The 22,406-nt window shown below is 47.0% G+C and overlaps 1 protein-coding gene across 1 annotated transcript in view; it reads right to left on the bottom strand.

The window, feature by feature from the left end:
• Window positions 1–9,613, bottom strand: part of DDIT4L (DNA damage inducible transcript 4 like) — a 170,053-nt gene extending 160,440 nt beyond the window's left edge. Inside the window, exon 1 of the mRNA XM_069230229.1 lies at window positions 9,465–9,613. The gene's annotated coding sequence lies outside the window, so the exon portion shown is untranslated. The remainder of the gene's footprint in view (window positions 1–9,464) is intronic.
• Window positions 9,614–22,406: the final 12,793 nt, after the last annotated feature.

Genomic DNA, 22,406 nt, shown 5'->3' with positions numbered 1-22,406 from the left:
AGGGAAGAAGGAATCCCTCCTGTTAGGAGTGACGAAAGGAGAGTAGACCCTCCTTTTATGTTAGGTAGGAAACTTATTTTGTTTCCTTATTGTGTAAGGAGCTTTGTTTTCTATTATGTATACAGTATTTGCATACTATGTATTGCATTTCGTGGCTATTTGTTTTCTTTTGTCATTTGCCTTTCACTTTGTAAATGTATGTGGGACAGTATTTTAAGTTGTTGTGGAAAGGGGTATGTGTAATATAATATGCTAGCTAGTTGGGATATAGAATCTTAGGTCATTTAGAATGTAGAGAGGTAAGGCTTAAGAGCAGAGGTTGAGTGGGCAGCCACTGGATGGGTTGGAGGAGACCTTCTGGAAAAAATAACCTTCCTTTTCATTCAGATCTCTGGTCTCCTGAGTATGTATACCCTCACGTTGTTACAAATATCAATTAAAACTATTCCTTAACTGAATGTTTTGTTTGAACTTTTTATATCATGCCGAATGTTCAAATGAGTAAGAATAAGAGTATGAATAACCCCAAAACAGTTATTCGCATCAACAGATCATAAAAGTGAGGCAGGCAATGAGACTTTGGAGAAGCAACTATGATAAAGGCAAAAATATTTTAGGAAAAATCAGAAATTACAGAACGATCCTATTTAAGGCCAAATTAGACTTTCTGTGAAGTCATACAGCAGAAAGTTACCCTAAAACGTTATTTCAGGAGGTAAATTAAGATGGCCAAATCTACAAAGGACTCCTTTGGTGCCTGATTTGGCTTTACTTTGTGAAGGGCTAGCTACATACATCACAAAGAAAATTATAGACACAAGGAGAGTAATACATGTTGATACTGAGATACAGGAGAAGGCAACTTTGGAGAAAGGTAGTAATCTTTGTGAATATGCTGCCATTATTTTCTGAAGCAGAGGTGGAGGGTCTCTTAAGGGAACCGAATTTAGGCCCAATTGAATATATATGTGTCATTAATACCTGTAAAAGGGTAGTTCAAGAGATGGTACCAACAAATATGTCGCCTTTGAACTCTTTATTCTCCCGAGTGCGGTTCCTAATTGTTTAAAGTTGTCTGTGGTAAAGTCTCTACTAAATACTGTAACCTTGGTCCCTTCAGTGAGCCCAGTGGCAAAAATGGGAGAAAATGTCATAGCCAAATGGCTTTCTAATATACTGAAAAAACACCTAGTTCACAACCAAGTGGAGTTCCAACTTGGACTCGGTAGAAGCTGCTACAGTATGAGTGTTAAACCAACCGAAGTTAGACTGACAGCAGAACCCACACCAGTCTCATTTTGCTTGGTCTACATGCGACATTTTATACAGTAGATCATTCTTTCTTTATAAAGTGGATTGTGGGGGTGTTCATACCTGAAGAACCACTAAAATGGTTTCGTTTTTTTGGGAGAATAGGTTTATGGCGAGGGTATCTTTGCATAGTTCAAAAGCGGTTCCATTTTTATATGAAGTGTCAATGATCTAGTCTGTCTCCAATCTGATTTAATATTTATATACAATCATTCATTGGCTGAAAATGTCAGTTTTTAAAATCACCATAGGCACTGATGATGGCAGTTTGGCGAGGGATTAACCTCAGCTTCCTTTAACTGAATAGTTCTAAAACTGGAGCAAAAATAACGCTTGGAGTTTAGGGCCCGAGCCTCCTGGACTACTCCAGTAACAGCACAAAATGTCAAGAGCCTTGGATTTACACTGGATAAGGAACTCGGCCTTGTACAGTAAATTAATGCATTAGGCTGTCTGTTTCCGATAGTAAAAGATGCTTTGTAAAATCTTCCATTTCATACAGATCAGTTCAAGAGAAGTGCTAGCAAATGCAGTAATCAACAGGATTATACATGTTTATTACTTGGGCCTTTTCAAGCCGACATTGGCACAAATCAACGAAGCCAGAATTTAGCAGTCAGGGCAATTTTCACTCAAACTTTTTTTTTTTTTTTTTTTTTTAACAGCATTTCAGAGGTCTGACAGTTTATTCACTGGCTTCAGGTTCAGAGATAGATAAGTTTTAAGGCTATTTTCTACTGAGATTTTTAGATTGTGAAACTCTGTTTTAAACCGACTTCCTAAATATAATTTAACCGGCCGCCGCGCCCCCTTTAAATATTGCCACAAGATGCAAAGATTAAATCAGGGGTACAGAATTCATCACTGTAGCTCTCCAGCTGTGAAATGCCCTACCTATCCCTATGCCAAAACTCTAAGCTGGTTTCATTTAGAAGACAACCTAAAACATTTTTCTTACGTAACTTAATGGTTGAGGGATACATTTGTCTATGGTTCTTTTAGTGAAAGGAAGTGTTTGGGCGTCTGTTTGCTCTTTATAAAAATCTACTCACTGGGTTGCAGAGGCTAGAACTTTAACCAATACACCACCAGGATTTGTGGGGAGCTCGTGTGCAGCAAGAACTCGCCCACGGTCGTTCCAGCTACATTACTGTGCAACAGAAGAGCTGCAGCAGATATAATTGCATCTTTAAAGGGAGAACTGTTGCCGTATGTAAGGAAATGATCTTAAGTGCAAAGTTAAAGAGGTTTTCATAATGTGGATTGGTCATATACTCAGACTGATGTGGGGAAAATTCTGGAGTAATGGACACCACACCACTCCTTGTCAAAGCCTGAGCATTACAGCTGCAGAGCTGATCATTTATAGATTTCGATGTGCAAGACCGTCGATCGGGTGCACCGCCTCTGCAGCATGTGTTCTACTTACTGTGACTGTAGCCCTGTGCCAAGGCCAGAGGCAGATGCTGCAACAGTCAACCCCACCATTACCAAGAGGCCAAGGGTTAGAGAAGGCTGTGCTACATAAAAACTTTCAAAGTAATAATCCATCCACCCACCCTTATGCAAACATTGATCAACCCCACTATACCAACAGCAAAACATTCATCATACCAGCTGTGTACCCAAACTCAGCCAAACATCAACTATCCATTTATAAACCCAAGCATGTGTCCACCTATTCGGTGCATTTATAATGTCTGAGGCCGTGCACCTGTGTTTACAGATGACCCAGCGTGTTGTTTAGGTTACGTCATTTCAGTGTGTTCACATAACCAAAAGTTTCTTGGTGCTTCTGAGCGAGTGTTCGTATGGCATGGATGCAAACTTGTGTGGTGCTGTGACTATTATAGGAGGGCTAGCCACACAGCCACTTTGCTTTGGTGTTTAAAGGGAGAGAATATACATCACTCCTGTCATTCACTGCACAATGAATAGCCGGGAAACCTGTGGTTCAAGTGTCAACTTCATTTGATCAAATTATGTGAACGTAGTGAAATCACTTTAACAGTTCTTATTTTAACTGGTCAACGCATTTGAGAGCAGCTTCAAGTATTTCAGTTCAGAATGTGCACTGTGTATACCTTCCTTGTGCTTAGTCACATAAACAAACAGGTCGTTCCATATATAATAGTATTGAGATACACACCATATCAATATAGTTTATAACTATATAGCATATAGACTTTTGGGCTGCACAAGTATATAGAAAGTGGACTGGCTGGCATATGTTAAAAACACACTAAACGCAACAGCCCTGCATGACTTCTGGACCACTCATGTGACAAAGTTCCAAATCCATCTTAAATAGACCCTGACTCCATTTTGGCAAATGGGGGTAGCCATCTCCCCCCTCTCAAACAATAGAAGACACTATCCTTCCAGATTTATGGAGAATCATTGTCATATCTGCTATTACGGCCAGATGTCCCCTGACCTTATACATAAGTATTTTTTTTAAACTGAAACCGTCAAGCCATTCGATTGACTGATACAAAAATCAATGCAGCATTTGCCAGAGTCAAGTGTCTGGTTTGCACCATGTCAAGGTTAAGAACACAGACATAACCAAAATAGTGTAGTCTAAATTTATGTCCTTTTACCTTATATGCTCCGAAGAAAATGTTTGGGACATGTACCATGATGCACATAATCCATGTCAGACACTTATGACAGAAATCCGAATTTCTGGCAAGATTTAGCATATAAATACCACTCGCCCAGATTATTGCCCTAGATTCTGCCAAATACTGTTGCACTTACTGCTGGTACACCACAGATACTTCATCTTGACTGACGTCAATAAAGCAGAGTCCCAGAGGAAGATTGATTGACTGCTACTGCAGCATGTGTGAACACCATCTTCACACCTCCGCTGATAGACAACCTTTACTGTCAACAAGGGATGCAGTGGGTCTCTTCTCCCTGAAACTCTAGGCTGCAAGTTGCTCTGCCTTTCATGCCTTTGGAATAGGTTAGACCGGGCATTCTTGGCATGGTCTCCCCTGTCTTTTTTGCCTCTGCCCTCATGTTTTGACTGTGTGCTGGACTCAGTTTTTTTTTTTTTTTTTTAACTCTGGGCACTTTACCACTGCTGACCAGTGCTAAAGTGCAAGTGCTCCTGTGTAAAGTATATGTGCAATTGGCTTTTCCATGATTGGCATATTTGATTTACCAGTAAGTCCCCAGTAAAGTGCACTAGAGGTGCTCAGGGCCCGTAAATCAAGTGCTAATAGTATGCCTGCAGCACTGGTTGTGCCACCCACATTAGTAGCCCTGTAAACATTACTCAGACTTGCCACTGCAGTGTGTGCAGTTGAAACTTGCAGGCCTAAACATTCCCTCTTTATACATGTAAGGCACCCTAAGGTAGGCCCAAGGTTGCCTAATGGGCAGAGTATATTAAAGGTGGGACATTCACTAATGTGTTTTACATGTCCTAACAGTGAAATACTGCCAAATTCAGTTTTCACTGTGCAAGGCCTATCCCTTCCATAGGTTAACATGAGGGCTTCCTTTAAATATTCTCAAAGTCGAGATTCCATTTGAGAGCAGATCGAAATTTGGAGTTTGGTGTCTCTAAACTCAATTTAAAAAATACATATTTTAGTGAAGTTGATTTTTAGGTTGTGTGTTTGAAAATGTCGCTTTTAGAAAGTAGGCATTTTCTTTCTTAAACCATTCTGTGACTGCTTGTTTATGGATTCCCTGTCTGGGTCAGACAGGCAGTTGGGCTGTTTGTGAATCTCCTCTAGACAGTGACAAAGGGAGCTGGGGTGTAGCCTGCATATCCTGATGTGCCATCTGAGCTAGAGTGGAGGGAGGAGTGGTCACTTACACCTGAATGGGCTGTGCTTGCCCTCACACAATGCAGTCTCCAACACCCTGGTGTGTGTCTGGGGCCTGGGCAAGGCAGGGTCTTGTGAACAACAGACTTTCCTTTGAAGTTTGCCTACTTCAAAGGCAGAAAGGAGTATACATAGTGGAACCAAAACCCCAGACTTTAGATCACTTCTGGAACCAAGAGGAACCTCTGCAAGGAGAAGAGTTGAGGAGAGGTGCTGCCTGTGGCTGCTTTGTTGGGCCATCATGCCATTGCTGCTTCTGCCTGTGAAAGGGGACAAAGACTGGACTGTTGTGCATTCCTGCTTGAACAAGAATCTCCAAAGGCTTGAACTGAGCTTGCCTCCTGTTTTGAAGTCTCAGGGCCATCAAAGATTTCCTCTGCCAGCACCTGGATTCTGCTGAAACTCCTGCCAAGTGATGCCCTATCCAGTCCCTGGACCCTTAAATGAAATCCACGCACAGAACACCGTGCGGGGAAATTTGACACCATCTGCCATGCAGCTGATAAATGACACCACCCGCTGCGCAGCTGAACTATGCTCCACCTGTATTGCGGCTGGGAGAGAGACCGCAGCTGGAGAAACAATGCAACATCTGCTTGCGCCTGCTGATAACTACACAAGTCCCACGCAGCCCAGTTTTCCAACACTATGCAACAGGATTTCTCATACATCATCCCTTTGCATCAAAGTCATCGTGAACCTGCACAGATCCGAGGTGCCTTGTCCAGAAATCAACGCATTGTGCTCTCATGCGAGGGAGGAAAACAACGCATTGCCTACCTGACCAGAGAAGAAAAGCCCCACGGCCTCACTTGCGAGTAAGGAATCGACACATCGCTGACTTTTCCAACGCACGCTCGCCCGTGCAGCTTTATTTTTTATGCAAACCAGATTCTTTGTGTACAATCAACGTTTCCATTGTTTTCTATGGAGTAAGACTCATTTTGAAAATTTACACCTTGTTTATGTTGGATTTTTGTTGTTTTGGTCTTGTTTGATGAACATAAATATTACCTGTTTTTCTAAACTAGTGTGGTGTCCATTTTGTAGTGTTTTCACTGTATTACTGTGTGTTGGTACAAATACTTTACACATTGCTTCGGGTTAAGCCTTCTTGCTCGTGCCAAGCTTCCAAAGGGGGGGTGAGTGGGAGTTAACCAGGTGTGTTTCTCCTTTAACCTGACTAGAGTGAGGGTCCCTGCTTGGACAGAGTGCAAACTTGCCCACCAGAGATCCCATTTTCACAGTATAGCTCATAAAAGTAGACATTAGGGTGTTAGGTTCTAAATTACATTTTAATAATGCTAGAAATGTTCGTTTTATTCTTGTTATTCATAACGTGCCTTCTTGCTGTTTTTACAATATTTTATGTAGCTGTTTAGATGTACTGAGAAAGAATTGTTTCTGTAGCAATAAATGTTTTTATCTTAAAACGTGTTTTCTTCTAAGAGCAGTATGTGATACAGTGAATAATTAAATATGTTTGTTGATGTTTCCACAATGCCCGTGATCCCTTTATGGGATTGTTAGTAACCTAAAAGCACTGTTTGATTGTCAATTACACATGGAGTTGTGTTATGTGGGGCTACAATGTGTCTTTCATACCCATTGCTGGTGTACTGCACAGAGTTCACCCATGTTACTCGTGGGTGGGAAAACTTAGAGCTACATCAGTCATAATTTACACAACACCTGGAGCAATGACCAAGTCTAGCACTGAATCAAATAAAATAAAAAAACACTATGGACATATCACATTAGAACCAGCACACCTTAATCTCTAAAGGAAAACAGATGGAAATAGTTGAACGCAAAAGTCACTAAATTTTAAACATATCTAGAGCACCCGAATCCTGACCTGAAGAGAAGCCTTTACTTAAAATTTAGATTAGAGATGTTCCTTTTTTTTTTTTTACTTTACTGCAATACAGTCCCTCCTCGTTGGAACCTGTGTAAGTGTACTTTGGTGGGGCAAGAATCTTTAACACACCTAATGCTGCTGTGCTAAATTACACTGGGTCCAAAAGAACTCATCCTTCATATTTCGGGCACACAATGTAAGAACTTGTAAAGTGGCTATGGACGTAAGCCAATGGAGTGACTTACAGGACGCGCATGGAAGCTGACAAGATGAACTGAAGATATCAACAGCTAAAGTGCATGTGTTGAACTCTGTATAACTGAAGCAGCTATTTTTAAATGCACAGTATTTTTTATATTGTATACTGTACGTCGATTAGCTGAAACAGTAACATTGGAGTTTAGTGTATATGTAAGTGATGGATGGCAACTGACTTCACTCAAGGCATCCTTGTCCAGACTAGAAGGGTGCAAAATTCATAAAAACGTGCAAGTCCACTTCTAAAAAGGGTCTATTAACAAATGTTTCACAGGTCAGTGATGTAATCTCGTGAACTAAAATTAAACATTCTAAATGTTAAAGAAATGTACGCTTCTTAAAGTTTTGACGTAGAGTTCATAATTTACACAACATTTGGATAACTTGTATAAACTATAATGAAATGACAAGACTTGTACCTTGGCAATAAAGACTTGTACCTTGGCAATAAATATCCAGGCCAGATCTCCCACTCGGCGCTACCAGTACCTATAAATTTGCTGTCGTTCAAACTTCTCGTATGCATGTGTGCTTCTGTTGTAGAGCTGCACACAAACATCTGATCAGTCAAAATCTGTTTAGAGCCAGGTCTTAAGTGGGATAAATAAAGTAGTGGGTCTCTCAAAAGGCACAGCCTACGTAATTAAGAGCATAGCTTAAACAAATTAACTAAATGTCGGTGATTTCCTTACAGTGCCACCAGACAGGTTTTTGGGTTCCTCTCTAAGATTTCAGTTAGTGCATACAGGTATATAGCACAACAATTGACATACACCTAAACCCAGCAAAGGCTACTGGCTTCGACAATGGTTGCTATCTGTTTAAGATAAATAACAGTTTTACTACAAATAATATTGAAAATGATTCAATTCGGAGACTGAATTACACGTTACTGGGGGCTATGGCGGGGGTAGTGGTATTCAGTGTGTCCCAATCACTCCTGTTACGTTTCCTATGCTAGACATGTATGCCCCTTTTCTCGCTCCGCATCTCCATCTGCACATCTTATACCTCACTTCTTTCCTCTCCAGCACTCTTCTTTCTCTCCTTGACGCACTTCATCATAACTCCTTCACTTCATCACCGCTCAAAATACACACTATACCTACTCACTAGTAAGCATTGCATTTTCTGTTACGTTACTTTTGACTTGTCAGTATTTTGACAACTGTATATCCTTCACACACATTACCACAATCTCAAGTGCAACTTAATTACACGACCACTGCTCCGTACGCTCAGGGCATTATACGAAGAATAAAATACCGTACAAAAAAAACACAGAAAGATGGCATCCTAGAAATAACTAACACTCCCACAGAACGCAAGATTAAGCAAAACGTGTAAACTGGAACTGAACTGCCGACATGGATTACTTACCATTTTTTTTTTAATTCACTCTTCAGAAACCAATCCGTTTTTTGGCACTGATGTTCAACACACGAAGGAGAGAAGCCAACACACTTAAAGCCCTGTGAGGGAAATCACGTCAACACGTTTACTCAACGTCAGTGCTAGAGTTTCGAACTTAATGTTTATCCGATTTGGAGTATCATGCGGGCATGGACCTCATGTAAGCGTCACAGCTGCAACCCCTGTCTTGCCCCCTTGTGACAACTGGGATTGCATTTGGGACTCCTGGCCTCAGAGGTGGCAAAATCAGTGCCAAGAACACAGTGGCAGGAAGTTGGTTGGGGCTCCAGGCTCCTGGGTTTCTCTCCATTTTTCATACACACTAATCGTGATCAATGTTTCATTACTCATGGCAGCTGAGGTAAGTAAAACATATTTAAATGTATGTTGTGTGCGTGCTTCAGGGTGAGTGTGCATTAATGTCAGAGATCGTGTGTAAGTTTAAATGTATTTGTAAGCTTGTGTGTTCTATGAGTGAAATTGAAGGTCAAAGGGCGCGTGATGTCACTTCTACTACACCTGGCATTTTGGTAAACTGGCGCTCATGCATGGGGGCACACACTTATCTATTCAATATGGCTTAAACACCCTTAAAAGGAGAGTTACCGGATCTTTGTGAAAACATCAAACATACTTAAAAGGTCTCTAATCTTGCCTAGATCTAGTATTACGTTACACAACTTGTGCAACAATGACGGAGGCTTCCGTGCCACATACTGTGAGATGCAACAGCATGGAGCCTGCATATTCCACTCCAGGGCCGTACATCTTACCTTCGATTAAGAGCCTCGCAACCACAGAAAACAAGAGGGCGAGGTACTGAGCAGGGGACGCGCAGCTGCTCAAAGGTGGTAACCAAAAACAGGCAGTACTGCGACAGCGTCCCCGCTCTCAAATGTAAAGACACCTGCAAGTTCCCGCCCCTCCGTAGCCTGCTTTATAGATGCGCAGATGAGAGAGAGAGAGAGAGAGAGAGATATCACGTTCCTCCCCGAAAGCCAAGCCCCCAAGTAATCACATCTTTGACGAAAGCTCACAGAAATGGCCGCCATTTTGAACTAGAACTTTATCCCCTAAATAACGGCCGGACCTACAACTATTACAGTACTTATTTTGAATTCAGTTCAAATTAGGAACAGTTCATGTTATGTTCATGAGTAGAACATTAGAGCTTGAATTAGGTGTGTGAAGTAAATTCGAATATATGTTAGCTGTAAGAAAGTATTAGACTTCATATTGTATCACCACATCAATGCATGACCGTCACCTACAGGCCACATCTCTGTACATTGCAAGTGCACTTTCTTCTACTACAACAAAGCACGATAACTATCTACATACATGCCAACATTTGGAAGTGAGAAAGAGGGAGGTTTTCAACAAGAAATCGGGAGAATTCATTTTTTTATTGCTTTGTATTGAAATAGGGCTCATTTAAGGTGGGAGAAAGCTATTATAAAGAAACCTTGGTTTAAAAATCTAGAGTCTCCAGTGGCGGCTGGTGGATTTTAAAAGTGGTGAGGCTGGGGATAATACAAATCTTAGTATAATGTGCAAGCAAACCGCGAGAGCCTGAACTGAAAGAGTGGGTGCAGGGGGAGAGTACCCCCACCACGCTGTTGTATTTCCAGCTCTATGGTAGTGGAGAAGTGTGGCTCAATGGTTAGAGCGGCAGACCCTGAAGCAGAGATCTGGCTCAAGACCAGGGTTTAAGTCCCGCTTCGGCAGGTCTTGGGCTCAATTCCCCTTGACCAGATAATTCTCGCCTCGGTGCCTAATCTAATTCATGGGTCCCACTCTGCAACTCTGGGCAATAGCTTGCTTAATCGCCCCAACAGCGCTTGGATGCCTGGCTTCACCCTGGGGGTGCTCAGGAGTGGGCGCCTCACAGGGAAAAGCCAGGAGGGGTTCCATAGCGGTATGAGTACAGCGCCTTGAGACCCTAACGGGTGAGTAGTGCGCCATACAAGTGCTAATTTACATGGTATGCACAAAATATCACATAACACAAAGCTGGGTTTCGGACTGTCGGCGCGAAGAGCCGCAGTCCCCTTAATTTCCTCACCCCTTATGTCAGGGGCTCACACCACTGTTACTTCACACACAGGGGTAAATGCAGCCTGGATGGGGGAGGATCCCCATCCCAGTTGGACCCGTCCACGCTGCAACATAACATTCCTCCTTTACCCCAAACAGAAATGAGGAAAACAAAAAAAATGAAAACGCCCAAAAACCCTTAAAGAACAGAACTGAAACATCTTCTAGGAGCCCAGCATATTAAATATGTCTTTACCACTCCCCTTGCATCTCTGCACACCTTCTCATTAAGTCAATAGGAAGTCTCGTAGCTTACTTGACGGTAATGGTCTAGGACGGAGATGGTATCTCTCAGACCTAGCCCGTGGAGGAGCACTCACCACAGTCTTGGCCATACCACCTGGTCCTGATGTCTCTGGCTGACGATCACCCTTGCATCCATCAGATGTGACACCGTGAGGGCCCTATGCTTCTCTAGACACTCGCCTCGAGGTGTAGTGATCACCAGCTGCGAGGTGCTGAGGCCACTGTCCGCTGACTCCAAGACATCAGAGTCAGTGGGTGGTGGCAAAACATCTGTAGCTGTAGTGGCAGTGGCAGATCAGTACTGTTTGAAGAACGATATGTTGTGAGTCACCGACTCGTGGCCCTTTTGGGCAGTGACCAGGGTGCCTTTTAGCCTCACAACAGTCCACGGCGTAATCTCAAACAGGAGTCTAAACTTCCCACCGGGATGTCTATTCCGCACCAACACCTGGTCACCCACTTGCAGAGGTACTGATCTCGTTTGCCTCCTCCTTGACACTCTGTCATTGACAGCTTTGCATTGGCACAATCTTTTACTCGCTTGCTCCTGCAGGGCTGTGGATACCTCACACTGCGGAATGGCGTCTTCTACTGGTCTGTTCATACACAGAGCACTGGGGGATATCTTTGTGGTAGTATGCAGCGTGAGTCTACACTCTCTTAGGAATGCGTACAAAGCACAGTCAACATTGTGGGTGTTGGCCACCGCTATCCTCAATACTTTATTCAAGGTTCGCATGAAGCGTGCGGCCTCACCATTGGCCTGAGGCCAGCAGGGTGTAATTTTCCTATGGACAACACCATGCCTCGAGAGGTATTCTGAAAATTCCTGAATAGAAAAAGACAGGCCATTGTCTGTTCTGGGTTTCTGAATGAGACCATGAGTGGCCATGATCTTTTCCAAACGAGGGATGACCTGCCCAGCCGTGGTCGTGTCCAGTATTTCCACTTCAGGGTATTTGGAAAAGTCATCAGTGACCAGCAGCATGTGACGGCCGTCAGGCAAACTACCTAAGTCGGCACTGGCCCATTTCCACGGCTTGGATGGAATTGGTTCAGTGATTATCGGTGCTGGAGGCTCAGATGGCCCCACGACCTGCCAGATGTGACACAGGTGCACCACTCTCTCCATGTGGTGATCCAGTCCTGGGAACCACACTTTACAACAAAGTCTTGCTTTCGTCTTGACTACTCCTTGATGAGCGGCATGAGCCAAATCAACTATGCAGGATTGTAAGGACCGGGGAACCACCAGTCTCAGTCCAAGGAGCAGACATCCCTCTGTTGATACCGACAGCTCATGCCGGACATGATGCAGGGCGGCCAGGGTGTGTCCGACCTCTTCCGTCCGGCTGGATAGATTGTGTGTCATTTCATGCCACCTCCCTGTGTGAACGGCTGTTATGGCAAGTTGGAGACATTCATCCTCTTGGGCGGCCTCCATGAACTCCTGCATGGACACTGGTAGTGGTCTGGAGCGCTCCACTACCAGCCGAACACATTCTTCCACGGCTTCTGCCTCATCCTCCTCTTGTGCTGATGCCAGTCTGGAATGTCTCAACAGGTAATCCGCAGGGTTTTGGGACCCTAAGCGATAGATTACTGTGAATTGATAGTCTTGTAGTTGAAGGATCCACTTTTCTATCTGAGGAGGAGAAGTGGAAGTGGATCTGTTGAAAAGTGGAACAAGGGGTTTGTGGTCTGTCACTCCCCTTGTTCACCACGTTGAGATAGAATGGTGTCCAGCCCCACTGGCTTGCGTACACTGCCAGTTCAGACTCTTTGGCTGGATCGAAGTACCTCAACGTGGTATGAGCTGACAGCGTGGTCTTGGTGGCACAGAAAGCATCTTCCTGGGCGGATCCCCACTCCCAGGGGGTGTTGGTCTTTGTTATTTCGCGGAGAGGAGCCATGATAGATGCCAGATTCTGGATGAATCTGCCACAGTACGTGACCATACCAAGAAAACTACGGACACCTGTGACTGAGGTTGGGGCAGGCGTCATCTGAATATCACGCACCTTCTCCAGATCAGGCATCACCCCTATATCAGATAAGTGGTAGCCAAAGAAAGCAATGTGATTCTGAAGAAACTCACACTTTTCTCTGTGCAGCGTGAGACCATGTTCTTGGAGGCGCTAGAATGTGGCTCGCAGTCTGTCACAATGTCCTTCCAGGGTGGGGGCATGTACCAGTATGTCATCACTGACGTTGATGACACCATCCAGTCCTGATAGTACGCCTCTGATAGTGTGCTGAAAAACCCCTGCAGCACTGGAGATTCCTAAGCTGAGGCGGGTGTACCTCCAGAGTCCCACGTGGGTCAAAAATGTGGTTATTACTCGGGACTCAGGGTCAAGCATGAGTTGTTGATGATAGCCTGCCCTCAGGTCCATCTTTGAGAGCCACCTCGATCCACTCACTTCGGCCACAATATCACTGATGGTTGGTGTTAGGTGACGTTCACGACAGATGGCTGCATTGGGTAGCCTCATATCCACGCAAATTCTCATTTCCCCAGGCTGTTTGGGCTTTCGGGTAACCACAATCGGCGAGACCCAAGGAGTGGGTCCCTCTACTCTCTCAATGATGCCAGTTGTTTTCAGTTTTCACAACTCCTCCTCCACTCTGGGGCGCAGATGGAAAGCGACCCTGCGGTGTTTCAAGGCCACTAGCTGTATGGATTTGTCAATGTGAAGGCATATCAAGCTTTCTTTCAGGCACCCAAATCCATTGAACAGCTCGGCATATTCAGTTATCAGCCCTTCAATGTTTTCTTGATGCATGCTGAATGCAAACGACACCAGCCCCAGCTGCTCTGCTGTCCGGCAGCTCAATAGCATGCCTGACCCGCTCTTGGTAACATAGATGTTGGCACTAACCGTTTGAGTGTCATGCTCGATGTCAGTTGTGAACACCCCTGCTAGAGGAAGTGGAATGGATTCTCACTTCCCCAGGCTGTTTGGGCTTTCGGGTAACCACAATTGGCGAGACCCAAGGAGTGGATCCTCTACTCTCTCAATGATGCCAGCTGTTTCCAGTTTTCGCAACTCCTCCTCCACTTTGGGGCGCAGATGGAAAGCGACCCTGCGGTGTTTCAAGGCCACTGGCTGTATAGATTTGTTAATGTGAAGGCATATCAATCTTTCTTTCAGGCACCCAGTTCCATTGAACAGCTTGGCATATTCAATTATCAACCCTTCAATGTTTTCTTGATGCATACTGAATGCAAACGACACCAGCCCCAGCTGTTCTGCTGTCTGGCAGCTCAATAGCATGCCTGACCCGGTCTTGGTAACATAGATGTTGGTACTAACTGTTTGAGCGTTGTGCTCAATGTCAGTTGTGAACACTCCTGCTAGAGGAAGTGGAATGGATGACCCAAACACGAACACTTTGGTGGTGGTGGTGGTGGTGATGGTGGTGGTGCGGAGTATCGGTTTCAGTTGAAGGTCTTCAACACCCAGAGGGCCATGATGTTGATGGAGGCTTCTGTGCCTATTAGCGCCACCACTGGCTTGCCTCCCACCACTATGCTGCATTTAGGGATGCGTTTCCTAGGACTGCCTCCCGGTTGCATGGTATGTATTACGTGTATGACGCCTTCTGATTCATCGTCATCCATGTCCCCATCAGCTTTGTCCGATGTATGGATTTGTGCCGCCTGCACTGTCTTATGTTGATTTGACTTCTTGGAGGCAGTGGATCTACACACCCTGACAAAGTGGTTTGGTTTGTTACAATTTGTACACTGTTTCCCCTGGGCAAGGCACTGTCCTTGATGGGGGTAACACCCTCCGCACATATAGCATGCTCGTGTCGCTGCACTGGACTTCATGTGTGACTTCTTTCGATCCCCCAGGGCCGTGGTGACTGCGTTCGCGGGTTCAGTCATTACAGGTTTTTGCAAGACTGCCTCCATATGAGATGCACAAGCCTTTGATAGCTCCTTGGATCTCCCCAGTGTGAGCATATTGGCCAAGGACATTCCCGGGACTTGTAAAATGTTCTCCCTCAGCTTGACCGAGTGACAGCCTTGTGTGAATTGGGCCCGAATCATATCCTCCGCCTCTGGCAGGGTACAGGTGCTTGCCAATTCTCACAGTCTCGCGTAGAAGGTATCTACCGACTCCTCAGGAAGTTGTCGAGCCTGATGTAAAAGGAACCTTTTGTAATCTGGGTTGGCTAGCGGCTCAAAATGGGCTGTGAGGGCTCTCTTTAGTGACTGGTACGTGAAAGGTGGCCTGTAGCTGGGAGCTGAACTCCCCGACTACATCGGATATAAAACCGGGAGCGGAACGCCGCTCTACCGACCCCTGCGGACTAGAAAATAATGATATCGGGAATCCGGATGGCCGGATTCCCGAAAACATACCTGCAAGACGCAGAGACGGGGAAACGATCGCCGAAGCTGGGAACCCGGATTTCCGGGTTCCCGATAGTGCAGAAATAGACGACGGACTACGCGCGCTGCGCGCGTTGAAAACAAGGGACACCGATGTAGGAGAGATCGAAGGAGGCGAAAGGAAGGAGACGGTCCACGAAGAAACGCCGACAGAGGAGCAGACGAACACCGGTCCAGAAGATACTGCTACGGGACAGGAGGGTCCCAAGGAGCTTGAACGCCGCCACGTCCCCGGAGGGACGTGGCTAAGTCAGGTACGGTCCTGCTTAAAGGACAGCCTTCATTATATGGTTGGGAGGGAAGGGGCTGGTGGAGACGAGAGGAGAGGAGGAGAAGGGGGTGGGGGAGGGAAATAAGGAGAGGAGAGGGAAGGGGTTGAGAAGGGCACCTGAGCACCATTTATGGGCACAGAGACAAAGAGAAGTTATTAAACCAATTACAACCCACAGAACGCCTGAACCTACTATCACCACTATATTCTGTCTGTGGGGAGAGGACCCTTATATACCACACACACACTCTCTCTCTCTCTCTCTCTCTCTCTCTCTCTCCCTCTCTCTCTCTTCACGAAAGCACGCCCCAATCCCATAAACCCTAGACTTACCGGTCTTTCCGTTCCTCTTGTTTTTCCAGTCTCCCTGGAAACACCGTCGGGAAAACCACCTCCAGTCATCAAGAACCCTGAGGGAGAAGAGGACAGCGGAGATTACTAACCAACAGACCATAAAACATTGGACATTGCAAAATGTAATACTTTGTACAATAAACCACGTTTATTCACCCTTCCGACTGAGTACCTTCGTCCTTCTTATCACTACACCCACTGCCACAGTGGTGTCAGAAGTAGGATTTTATTGAGCGATAGAGGACAGAATAAAAGGATAAAATGGAAGGGAAACCCACTTTGGAAGATATGATTCAGCAGTTGGCGGAAGGTCAACGTCATCTCCAGTTAGTTTGGGAGGCCCAACAAAGAGAAGCCAAAGAGGATAGGGAGGCCCTCCAGAACGCGTTAAAGAGCCAGGCCACCATCATGGCAAACAATCAGTTAGTACACGAAACAGCCCTCCAAAAGCTAACAGACACTATTGCGGCTAGCAAGGTCCATCCTAATGTATCCAGCTCGGTCCTCCAAAAATATCAAGAAGGGGAGGACCCCAACGCATTTTTTACAAACTTTGAAAGAGTGGCCTCCTCCGCCTAATGGCCTGAAGAACGCTGGGGTCAGTATGTAGCCCCGTTATTAACAGGCATCCTCCAAAACGCCTATCAAGCTGCTAATCCGGATGGAACAACTCCATATAAAGACATAAAAAAGGGTATCCTGGAGCGGGTAGGCCACGACGCAGAGTACTACCGCCTGCGGTTCAGGAAAATAAAATGGGGCCCTACTGAAGACCCCCGGACACTATATTATAAAGTAAAGGATCTAGGACTCAAGTGGCTAGGCCCCTTAGGAACAGAAAGGGAAGACGTTATAAAAGCCGTGATTTTAGAGCAATATCTAGAATCCCTTCCTCCCCTCACCCGTAGTTGGATACGTCAACACCCCAACGTAGATACAACTATGGCTGTAGACTTAGCCTGTGCCTACCATAGGTCAACAGAGTTTAAGAATGGAATACCTAGAACAACAGCCCATTCACCCGATCGTCACCAGTACCTGCTCGGTCTTTTCTCCGGAAAACCACAGAGGACATAGCGCTACCCAAAGTAGGGGAAAACCCGCCTATGCAACAACCACAATGCTACAGTTGTGGCGAGTGGGGACATATAGCACGGGTATGCCCTCGCAAAGAGGATAAACCAGAGCCTATGGAAATTGGAATTGCGAGGGGAAGAATCCTATGCATAGGGGGGGGTGACCCACGGTACAGACAGGAAATAAAAGTGAACGCTAAATCAGTTATAGCCCTGATCGATTGGGGATGTAGTCAATCCGTCATACGAGCCAACATGATAAACCTGTCAGGACAGCAGACACCACAGTGGCTCTCTATATGTTGCATACACGGGGATAAAAGGAATTACCCCCTGACCTCCGTACAGATAGAGTGGGAAGGAAAACAGGACCTGATACATGTGGGTGTTATGGACCGCTTGGTCGAAGAATGTATTCTAGGAACCGATTATATACGCTTTCCGGAACTGTTAAAGGGGGTGAAATCTAGAATCCTGTCAGACTCTTGGTGGGCCGAGGCCCCTTTTTCCGACTCCCATATAGAGAGTAAACCTCACCGGTATAAACCCACCAAATGGGAGAAGAGACATGTAAAACAACTCTATTGGACCACAGAGAAAGAAAAGAACCTAGGGAAGGTCTTGGCCACTAATCCGCATCCCTCCCCCTCCTTCCGGGCCAGTCAACAGGAGGACCCGTCTCTCCACAACGCATGAAAGACAGCTAAAACAGAAAATACCAACGAGGTGGGTCCGTATTTCCTTATACAAAAAAACCTCCTTTACCGAGTCATCAAACGGGACGATAGGGAGAAACGACAATTAGTGGTACCTGAACCCTACCGTACACAAGTACTTTTCCTGGCTCACAACCAACCGGGAAGGTGGCCAGGAGTGTATGCCCACATCCGGCGGTATTGTGCCCAATGTCCCAGGTGTCAACTAGTAGACCCACGGCCCCAAAGAAAAGCACCCCTACAACCATTACCAATAATAGACGTCCCATTTTCTAGAATTGGAATGGACCTAGTAGGCCCCCTTCTCCCATCCACAAAAGGACACACATATATTTTAGTTCTCGTTGATTATGCCACTAGGTATCCCGAGGCTATACCTCTCACTGGCATGACAACTAGAAATGTATCCCAAGCCATGATTGCCTTCTTTGCCAGGGTCAGGTTTCCCAATGAAATCCTGACGGATCAAGGGACACCCTTCATGTCCTCCTTAATGGCAGATATTTGTAAGACTTTAGGAGTCAAACAAATGAAAACCTCGGTATATCAACCTCAAACGGATGGCTTGGTCGAAAGATACAACCGCTCCATAAAAACACTACTGAGGAAAACTGTCTCAGAGTCAGGCGAGATTGTGACCGTAAGCTCCCATTGGTTCTTTATGCCATAAGGTCGCATGAACAAGCCTCTACCGGACATAGGTGGTCATTCTGACCTCGGCGGTAAAAGGCGCCTACCGCCGGTCAGAAATCCTCCATAATTCCGCCGCGGTCGCGGTAACCCGCCACGGTCATTCTGACCCGCAGCAGCCAAACCTCAGAAAATCCGACAGCCACAACAGACCGCCAGACCAGCGGTCGGCGGAAAAGTGGAGGTGACCAAACCTCCACCGTCACGCCAACAGAAATACGCCCATGCCATTACGACTCACGAATCCACGTGGCGGTCTTTCAAACGCGGTTTTCCATTGGCGGTACACACCGCCGCGGTCAGAATACACACAAACGAACAAAACTCAGCCACATTGGACGATTTGAATTCCACACACCTGATACACATACACACACCACTCCCACACACACAATACAATATAAAACACACACCCACATCACCCACAAACCCCTACGACCAAAAATTCAGAAAGAAGCACTGAGAGACACATCAGCGATCACAGAATACCATCACACAGAGGCACACTACACCATCACCCACACAATATCCACACACAAAACAACACACACCACCACACTCAACATACTTAACTACACATACTCCACCCCACACATCATACACACCACTCCATGGCACCCCAAAGACACCCCCGCTTCTCAGACGAAGAACTCAGGGTCATGGTGGAGGAAATCGTTCGGGTAGAGCCCCAGCTCTTCGGCACACAGGTCCAATACACCAGCATTGCCCGGAGGACGGAGCTATGGCAGAGGATTGTCGACAGGGTCAACGCTGTGGGACAGCACCCCAGAAATCGGGAAGACATCAGGAAGCGATGGAACGACCTACGGGGGAAGGTGCGTTCCATGGTATCCAGGCACAACATCGCCGTGCAGAAGACTGGCGGAGGACCCCCACCTCAACCCCCACAATTTACAACATGGGAGGAGGAAGTCTTGAACATCCTGCATCCTGACGGCCTCGCAGGAGTCGGCGGAGGAATGGATACTGGTAAGTTGAAGCTTCACTACTGCTTCCCCCCCACCTGCATGCCAAATCATACCCCAACCCTCACCCCCATCCTCGAACCCCACCCTCACCCCCACCCCCATCCTCACCCCCACCCTCACCCCCACCACCATCCTCACCCCCACCACCATCCTCACCCCCACCCCCAGCACACCTATTCCCTGCCAATGTCTCACCATCACAACCCACACATCCCAAAACCTAGGCCTGCATGCGTCCACTAAGCATGGACACCCATCACCAAAGCATGCCCAATGCATATACACATCCCCCCCACAAGCCACCCTCACCAAAGCCCCCACACACGAATGCCAGCACTTGGGGACACGGGAACCCACAGATACACCCATATGCCACACATTGAAACTATAACCATACCTCTATACCCCTGCAGGACCCGACCGTCAACACACCGCCACGGAGGGCCCAGAATTCTCCACACCCCCCACCCAAGAGGCCGTCAGCGATGACAGCAGCTCTGTCGACCTGGACACTGATGACCAGCCCGGACCATCGGGGACCTCTGGACAGTCGGTTCCCCTCACACAGGCACAGGCCACTACAGACCCAAACCCCTCTGGGAACACCAGCACAGCTCCCACCCAGCGGGCCCATGCCTCTGTCTCCAGGGCGCGTCAATCTGCGGTGTGTCTACCACTACAGGGCACCCAGAATAACCCACCACCCCAACAACAACAGGGACCTGGGGGCAGTGGTAGTGGGCACACCGGCCAGGGGGCAGAGGCCCAGGGAAACAGGGCAACTCGGAGGGCAGCTGTGCGACAGGGGGGGGACGGGCCCAGGGAACCCACTCTCCACGAGGCCCTCACCACCATCATGGGAGCATACAACCGCTCCCAGGAGACGATGGCGACGGTACTGGCCCGGTTCCAGGAGATCCAGGTACTGCAGGAGGAACACTATTGGGGGTACAGGGAGGACATCAGAGCCCTCACCTCCACCCTGGTTACCATGGTAGGGCTGCTGCAGGACCTCATCAACACCAGGACGGACACTCAACAACAACAAAGGGCCCCTGCCACTAGCCTGGACCAAGAACAGCCAACCACCTCCGCCGGCGCTAGTGGACAGGAGGCCCCCGCACAACAGCAGCCCACCAGACCCCCACCTCCTGCAGGAGAAGAACCACCCCGCAAGAGGGCCCTGAGATCTCGCAAGAAGACAGAGTAGGATGTCAAGACCCCTGCCAGCAAAGGATACCACCTGATGTCATCCCACTGTCCCACATTGTCACCCTGTCCATCCTTGAACTGCCCATGCTCCATCTCTCCACAGGCCTCTGGACAATGCACCTGTGTGACTGTTACTCTGGACTCTGCCATGGACATTCCTTCACCATAGCCCCCACCCACTTGAAACCACCCATCCCATTTTGAGCACTGAAATAAACACCTATTTTGCACAAAACTATCTGGAGTCTGGCTGTGATTTAAAAATATTGTAATTGACATGACAGTGCAAATATGTCCTTGTACATAGTGAAGTCAACAAACAGCTGCCACAAAGCTGTAGTCCATGGGGAAACGAAGCACAGGACTCGTAGTGTTGACCCCAGATCTGAAATAGGGAGGGAAAAGCCACAACTCAGTCATCATACACTGGGGCAAATAGACAGGCAGCAGAGATGCAGGAGAGTAGTTCACATTTACTGAATTATGTTTGAATTGTTACCTGTGTCCTATTGGAAGTACTGTTCAATGATTCTGTCCCTGTTGTCTGTTTCAGCCCCGTCGTCTTCCTCCTCGTCACTCTCCACAGGTTCCACAGCTGCCACAACACCACCGTCTCGACCATCCTCCTGCAGGAAAGGCACCTGGCGGCGCAAAGCCAGGTTGTGAAGCATGCAGCAGGCCACGATGATGTGACACACCTTCTTAGGTGAGTACATTAGGGATCCACCTGTCATATGCAGGCACCTAAACCTGGCCTTTAGGAGGCCAAAGGTGCGTTCGATCACCCTCCTAGTAAGCCCATGGGCCTCATTGTACCGTTCCTCTGCCCTGGTCTGGGGATTCCTTACTGGGGTCAGTAGCCACGACAGGTTGGGGTACCCAGAGTCCCCCAATAGCCATACACGGTGTCTCTCTAGCTGTTCCATCACGTAAGGGATGCTGCTATTCCTCAGGATGTAGGCGTCATGCACTGACCCTGGGAATTTGGCATTTACATGCGAGATGTACTGGTCAGCCAAACACACCACCTGGATGTTCATGGAATGGTAACTTTTTCTGTTCCTGTACACCTGCTCCCTGTCTCTTGGGGGAACCAAAGCCACATGGGTCCCATCAATGGCACCAATGACGTTGGGAATATGTCCAAGGGCGTAGAAATCACCCTTCACTGTAGCCAATTCGCCCACCTCAGGGAAAATGATGTAGCTCCTCACGTATTTCATCAGGGCAGACAACACTCTGGATAACACCTTCGAAAACATGGGCTGAGACATCCCAGAAGCAATTCCCACTGTTGTCTGAAATGACCCACTTGCCAAGAAATGGAGTACTGACAGGACCTGCACCAGAGGGGGAATCCCTGTCGGTTGGCGGATGGGGGACATCAGGTCGGGCTCCAGTTGGGCACACAGTTCATGTATAGTGGCACGGTCAAGCCGGTAGGTCATGATAATGTGGCGTTCTTCCATTGTCGACAGGTCCACCAGCGGTCGGTACACGCGAGGATTCATCCGTCTCCTCGCCAAACCCAGCGGACGGTGCCTAGGAAGGACAACATGGAGCACAGAGTCAAGCAACCCACAGGTACGTACTCACAGCTTGCACAGTAAACGATTCTCTATGCAGTGAATGGCGTGTCTGAGTGGCTATGCAAGGCCT

This window comes from Pleurodeles waltl, chromosome 1_1, assembly GCF_031143425.1.
Source record: "Pleurodeles waltl isolate 20211129_DDA chromosome 1_1, aPleWal1.hap1.20221129, whole genome shotgun sequence".
Taxonomy (NCBI): Eukaryota; Metazoa; Chordata; class Amphibia; order Caudata; family Salamandridae; genus Pleurodeles; species Pleurodeles waltl.
The sequence above is the reverse complement of the archived record's forward strand: the minus strand, read 5'-3'. Positions and strand labels throughout refer to the sequence as shown.